A 7,705-nucleotide genomic window follows, 5' to 3' on the forward strand; every position below is an offset into this window, starting at 1 on the left:
GTACTAAATTTTATTTGAAACAAAACTTATGAAACATATAGCCTAGCTCAGGGGTCGACCACCATTTGAGTCAGAAGAGTCAAAAATTACAATAAACGAAATTTCAAAGTTTTTTAAGAGCCTGCGCCAAATTAATACGAAACCAAATTTTTACACAAAATTTTACCTATATTTCAAACAGCTGTATCGCTGCGAAAAATCTTCGAATTTGGAACCTCAAAAGCTCATTTGAAAACTTGTACTTTTTAGTTTTGGAATCCTTTGCTCAAAAAGTGTCCCTTGCCGCATTCCAAGAAGGGCGAAAGGGTGAAAAATGTTATCCCTAAATTATACATGAAGTTTAGAAGCGTAAAAAATTTAAAAATTTTTACAACAAATTTGTTAATACCACCTTGAAAGCTTGTTTATTTTTCTTGAAAAAGATCTATCAAAAATTCCGGTATTCGCATTTTGGACCAAGGTATTCGTTTTCTGAGCAAACGAAATATTTTCAATCTCATGGTCTCAGTTACAGTCTACAAAAATTTTATACCCTGTATATTTGTAATAAATATAAAGGTGTCTTAAGTTTAATCCCAAGTTTATAACGCCTCAAACTATAGATTCTACGAACAAAATTATGGCATATATATCTGTCTGTCTGTGATCACGATAACTCAAAAACGAAAAGAGATATCAAGCTGAAATATTTATAGCATGCTTAAGACATAAAAAGTAAGGCCCATCTTGTAAACCGTTAGAGATAGAACAAAATCTTTAGTGTTAAAATGTTCCTTATAAAAAAATAAACAAATTGTATTCGAAACATTTTTTTCTTAAACGTAACTGCTTATCCGTGAGGGCGCAAATAAGTACAAAACTTTGCTGTCTATTCTCTCCAAAACTATAAAAGATAAAAAGTTAAAAGTTTTCAGGTAACTTTAACCAGTGGTCTTGTTAAACATTCTCGATAAAAATTCTAGAAAATTCTTTCGAAATCTTCAAAAACCAAATAATTTGCGCTCTTTCGGCTAACATAATTGTGTTTTTTAAACTCTTCTAATTTATAAAAATAATAGTAGAAACACCGATATTCAACACTTTCTATACAGGGTACTTCAACAACTCTTTACTTGTAATTTATTAAATACATGTGAATAAGTTTTCCTATACAATTTGATGTGCTGATTTCGAATAAATGCTTGGTTAGGTCTAGCTTTCGAAAGACCTTACTTTAAATCCATAACCGTGTTCAAATTTGTGTAACAATGCCACGCATTTTGTTTCAACTAAAGGCATCTAAAAGTAAGTATTATTCTTCAAAATTTATTTTTAATTACTACAATATAATTATGATAGTTTATCCAAATTTTATTTAAAGTACTTGTGGTTAAATTTGATCAAAAATAAGTTTTTTACATATTTTCGAACTAAATTTTCACAGATATACATACTATTAATAAACTACTAAAAAATGTCCAATTTGTCAAAATATTTTATTTTTTGATTAATTATTTAACATTTGACATTTTTGAGCACAAGCAAAGGCTTTCTATTAAATTTTTTTTATTAATATTTTCTAAATTAGAAATTTTTAAGATGACTGTACGGAAGTGCACTGACCTCTGACATCAGCAACAAGTAAATGATAAAGAATGAAGAAATTTTATTGAACGAATGAGTTGCAGTTTTTACCCTCTTATTTTTCAATTATAAATTGAAAAAATTCAGTTTTAGCATTCTTTTAACATTTTCAATCCAAATAATAAAATTGCAAATTCCTTAATAAAATAGCAAAAATTATTTATTTTGTTTCGGGGAAAATATTTTAAGGTTATTTGGACACTTTAGAAAAAAAAAGGATCTTTAAAACTAATAGTTAAACTAAATTTTCTTTAAAACTAATAGTTCCAGAGATATCAAGCTGAAATTTAAAATTTTTTTAAATTTTATCACTGTTAGAGACAGAACAAAAGTTTAAATGTAAATAATGTTCCTTATAAAAAACTAAACAAATTTTGTTTGAAACATTTTTTCATAAACATCACTGTTTACTCGTGAGATCGCAAACTATGAGCAAATTGTATAGTATGTATAACGTGGGAATATCAGTTATATATGTGTGACATGTATGTATGTGTAATGTGACAGAGTAATGAACACTCTCATGGTATTTTAACAATTAACTCTGTCAATAATTTGTTTTCACTTGTTTTGTTCGTAATTTTGTTCCAAGTAAATTTAAAATCTTTTCTCCGAGGCATAATAAATAATTTTCGCAACATTATTAACGAAAATGATTCACAAGTTTTCCGACCCGGCAATGTGCATTTATATCATCATTAGGACATCTTTATGTTTTATCATTTGAAAAATTAAGTTGTGAAAGTTATCAGAAGTTAAAGATAACAGAGATAATTTAAAGTTAGTATAATGAAATTTATATGGTATGTCATAATAAAAATCCTGATCAAACCAAACGTAATGTACGCACATATTGGATTGACTACTAAATCAGAAGTATGTCTTCTTTAATCTAATATTACAATAAATCCATACAGTTAAAGCTAAAAGTTGCTATCAAATAAAATTTTTTAAATAATCAAACAAACATTTTTTAACTTCTAAAATTAATACCTTAAATTTTTCATAAAAATTTCTTTAATCAAATAAGTAAGCGCTTCATTTATAATATATAATATACATATATAATATTCTATAAGGTACGAAAGTAATATAGCTCCTACCGGGTGCCCATGACACCTCTTGTTCTTTTTTCTTGGCAATATGTTAATTTTTGTTAAGTTTTCCATGCCTTGCTTTTTTGGCCAATAGATGGCAGTAGATTTAAAATTATTCAGTAAAATAATAAAAATATAACATTAAACATATCTACAAGAAAATGGAATATAACTATAACATTTCTTGAGACTAATCTCAAGTAAATAAAACGTTTTGTGTTAAGTTATTTAAATACAGGGTCCGTCACCATATGTGGTACATTGAGTATTTTAAGGCGGTATCAATTTAATTTAATTTAGTATTTCATTGGATATATATATATATATATATATAGATAGTTATGGACACACACACAATATTTTTTATTTTTAAGTAGTGGGAGATTTTGGTACATAACAAAAAATAATAGTTTTTATTTTTTGTTATGTACCAAAATCTCCCACTACTTAAAAATAAAAAATATTGTGTGTATGTCCATATCTATCTATATATATATATATATATCCAATGAAATACTAGTTTTTATTTTTTGTTATGTACCAAAATCTCCCACTACTTAAAAATAAAAAATATTGTGTGTGTGTCCATATCTATCTATATATATATATATATCCAATGAAATACTAAATTAAATTAAATTGATACCGCCTTAAAATACTCAATGTACCACATATGGTGACGGACCCTGTATATTTTAAGTTTATTGCATTTACGATTAACATAGGCTTCTGCACACAGATACTATAATACACCTATGTGTGTGTTGTGATGTATACAAACACCAGAAGTAGAAGATAGTAAGTAAAGTAGGGAGATCAGAACTTGGTGGGTGTATTATGTGTTCACTCCAATGAAGTGTAAGAATGGTTGGGTGTGTACACGGAATGTACTGAAGTGTAATGAAGTGTTCACATGGTCGGTATTCGATTATTTGATATATTAAACCTAACACTGTAGACAACAAGGGCTCTTAATGTAGTGGGAACACGTGTATACTGTTTTTTTTTTTTTTTACTTGTGATCGAAACCAAAATCATGAGTCAGCTAACGACATTCATAAGGATACGTATACGGTGAAAAATTCATTTATTTTCACTATGGCGTATTTATTGTATACACTTTTATATGTAAAGGTTTTTTTTAAAATCGTCTGATGTTTAAATATTTTAATAGAGACGTGACTTTTTTTAAGTTGTATCATTAGTCAAATGGATACAACAGACAGCAAATAGATTAAAGCAGAACGAGTTTCCGTTTAGAAATCATTTGTTAAATCTTCTTATTAATCTGAGGTGGTTCAAGGAACTTTATCCAAATATATTAAGATTACAGCTAGGATAGTATTAAATCGCAATCGAACTTCTAACTTTCGTCTTGATCAATCAAAACAATTTTGGGATATATTTGCCCCAATTTACTAGATCGTTTTTTGTATTATATAAATACGTATTTGGACTATGACGTATTCATCATCAGAATGAATTAGCTAATCGTAATAAAGTTATTTAAAATTAATAACTACCAAAAACGAAAGAACACTAATTTAAGGAGATTTGCAAGGGTTGAATAATACTAGTGTTCAATAAAACTATATAAAATATATTTTTTTATTAACAAAGTTTCCAAAAATTTCAAAAAAACCCTAGGTCACCCGGCTTTCTGTTATTATTTTATCGTTCAAAGTTGGCTGAAAAAATGATGGATCATATAGGTTATCCTTTTCAATTGGATTTTTCTATATCAAAAAATCTAGAGAGTGTGATAAAAACCTATCTAAAATATTAAGACAATTTTGTAAATTATAATAATACCATAAAAATATAAGGTTGTCGATGAAATAAAAACAAAACTTTAATTTAATTATGAGTTCATCGAAGATCCATCATTTGATGAACAGAGACGACCTTTGTTAGAGTATTGATGATTGAAGAGCGATATCTATATTATCAAATTTATAAGCATCACTTGCACACAATATATTATATAGTTTTGTAGTTGCGTGGTAATGTAAAGCCAAAAATAACTCATTACTTGACTAGAAAGCATGTATTTGGTTTATATGTATAACCATATAACGGTATCGTGTAGATGTATCGTTTTTTAGTATGTACCGTGCAATAAACCAAAACTTTTTTAAAATACTGTGGGTTTAAAATCACTTTAAGCAAGTGGGTGAATCTGTGGATAGTGTTGGCGCGTACACTATTTCTGCAAATTTTCCAAGCAAGCATATTTTGATGTTTTTTGACAACAAATGTAATTTTTTTCCCTTCACAGTTAAAAAAAGTTGTATAGTTAATATACAGATTGTTAGATTTATATCTAGGCACATAAATATCACAAGTATGATAGAATACATGCATTAAGCAATGCATGTAAGTAAGAGGTATTGTAGGTGTTACATGAAATTGCAAAAGTAACTTGTATCGTGGCTTATCTGTTGTAGTTCATCTATTCAACTAAGAAACTCCCACTTTCTAAGCGTCTTACAACTATCTCAACGCATATCGAGGCTCCAACACATGTATATAATACCTCTTACTTAGATGCATTGCTTTACACATGTATTTCGGCATATTCGTGATATTTATATGCCTAGATGTAAATCGAACATTCTGTATAAAGAACCTTTAAAGAAGTATGGCATATCATGAAAGTTATTTCAGTTAATAACAGTTTTCTTCCTTCCATATCCTAAAAATAAGGATTATATACAAATATTTTTGTTGTCTAGTCATTCTGAACTAGGCGACATTTTAATAAATAGAAAAATTCTATATGATTTAATATTTATTATAATTTTTTTTGGTTTTTTTGTTTTTTTTTTTTTTTTGTTTTTTTTGTATTGTTCCTTTTCTACTGAATCATTCCAACTTAGAAGTTAGTAGAAAACCACATTGTGTGCATAGCACAGTATACGTACCGCGTGAAACTTAATTATTTGAGTGGGAATAAGATTATCTGGTCATGCAACGAATCTACGTTAGTATTCTGGGCAAAGTAAGAATTTGGCTTGTTAAATTCTGAACCGTAAACTTCTACGGCTGATTTTTTTGTTTATATCTTTGATATTTATATCTTTAAATCGAAAACAAAAATGAAATTATGGAAAGGAAATGACATAAATTTGTAGTTCAAGTATTATTTTATGTACAAAATACCAGTCAAACTCTCAACAAGCGTTACGCAGAAAGTGTAAAGGACTTCAATTACTTAATTCATAATAAAAACAATAGGGTACTTTCGGTAGTGAAAAATAAATTATGAAATTTGTAAAAAGTTAAAATTTATGTAAAAATATATTTATATACTGATTTCGAGTCATAAAAGCACATTTTTCTTTTATAATATTAAAATTAAAAATCGTAATTGTAACTGTATATCACGTGACCAAAAACTGGGACAAGCCCTGATGTGATGTCATATCGGTATGAACCATAGACCATCAGTCAGTTCAGTGTAGACAGCTGGGTATAATATATATTATAATATATATTATTATAATTATAATAAATATTTATATTTATTATAATTAGTTGTCTATGAATATATATCTGTCAAACTAATCTGTGTTATTTCGTATAATGATACCGATATTACGTCACCAAATTGGATGCCCGAGCTTTTGACAGTTTAACAAAGGCTTAAAATTTAATTTTGGTTTTTGACAAGAAAGCGTGTGTATTTTTCCGAAATAAATTTTTGGTGGCTTTTTATTAGCAAAATCAACATTTTGAAGTACTTTTTCAAATATAGTAGAATACCCTGTTGTCTTTTAACCTATATTTGTTCAGACAAACTCGGTACAGATAAAATACATCTATGACAATTTTTATATTTATTTTTATGTCGTTATGATTATTTATTTATGTTCTGCCATAGTTCAGAATCGTAGTTATATCTATTATCAATATTGTATTTTAGGAAAAAAAACTACACACTACACAGCTACAGAGAGTTTATCTACAAAAATACAATTCGTTTAAGTTTTTTATACAAATAAATAAAGTCGTGAGTAGCAGAACTACATCACTAAAGTCATATTTGCCTCCTCCCTCCATTTAACGTTTATTTAACTGTTAGAAATTCTGTATTGAAATAAAAATCTCGAAAACACATTGGATTTTTCAAATTTTAATATAGAAATACTCACATAAACCACTGAAAACAAACATTTAACTAAGTTAATTGTTGAAATACCATGTATAGACATAGTGTTGATAACGGTACCGTTTGTTTTTTCACGTTATGTAAGTAATGAAAGATAAACAAATAAACACATACATAATATGCGTAACAAATAAATTTAAAATATCAATAATAGGTACCTGTATATACATTCTATATAATATTTCTAAGCTAATTTGTGCCTTTATGGGTAAATAATGTTGTTTACGAAAAAATATTTCAAACAAAAGTTGTAAATTTTTTTAAAAGGAATATTTTTTATATTTAAACTTTTGTGCTATCTCTAACGGTTCACAAGATGTTTTACGGTTTACATGACCTTGAACTATGCTGTTAATTTATGAACTCGATCTTCCTACATCTACAGACAGACAAACGGACGGATAACCAAAAATGGATTAATGAGGTGATTTTAAGAAAACCTACAGAAAAATTTTAATATGGCATTAATATTTTTAAGAGTTACAAACTTGGGATTATACTTAGCATACCTTGATATATTTCATATATACATGGTATAAAATGGAAAAAAGAGATCTGAAAAGTTTATGTTCATGCCAACAGGCATATCCTTTACAATAACTCACCTTTCAATCTTCAGGCTTATTTTAGAGAAGCTGTAGAAATGTCTAAAGTCTTTGAGTTATGGAAAAAATTTGGAAACCTTCGAAAGGACTATAGTATATGTTGTTAAGCATCGATAGCGCAGTTGGTGAAGCTGAATATGTAGGACACTAAAATTAATAGTAATCCTTATGTCCCTATTTCAATGCGACTCGAAGAAATCTCTTTTTTT

Source organism: Chrysoperla carnea, chromosome X (assembly GCF_905475395.1).
Source record: "Chrysoperla carnea chromosome X, inChrCarn1.1, whole genome shotgun sequence".
NCBI lineage: Eukaryota > Metazoa > Arthropoda > Insecta > Neuroptera > Chrysopidae > Chrysoperla > Chrysoperla carnea.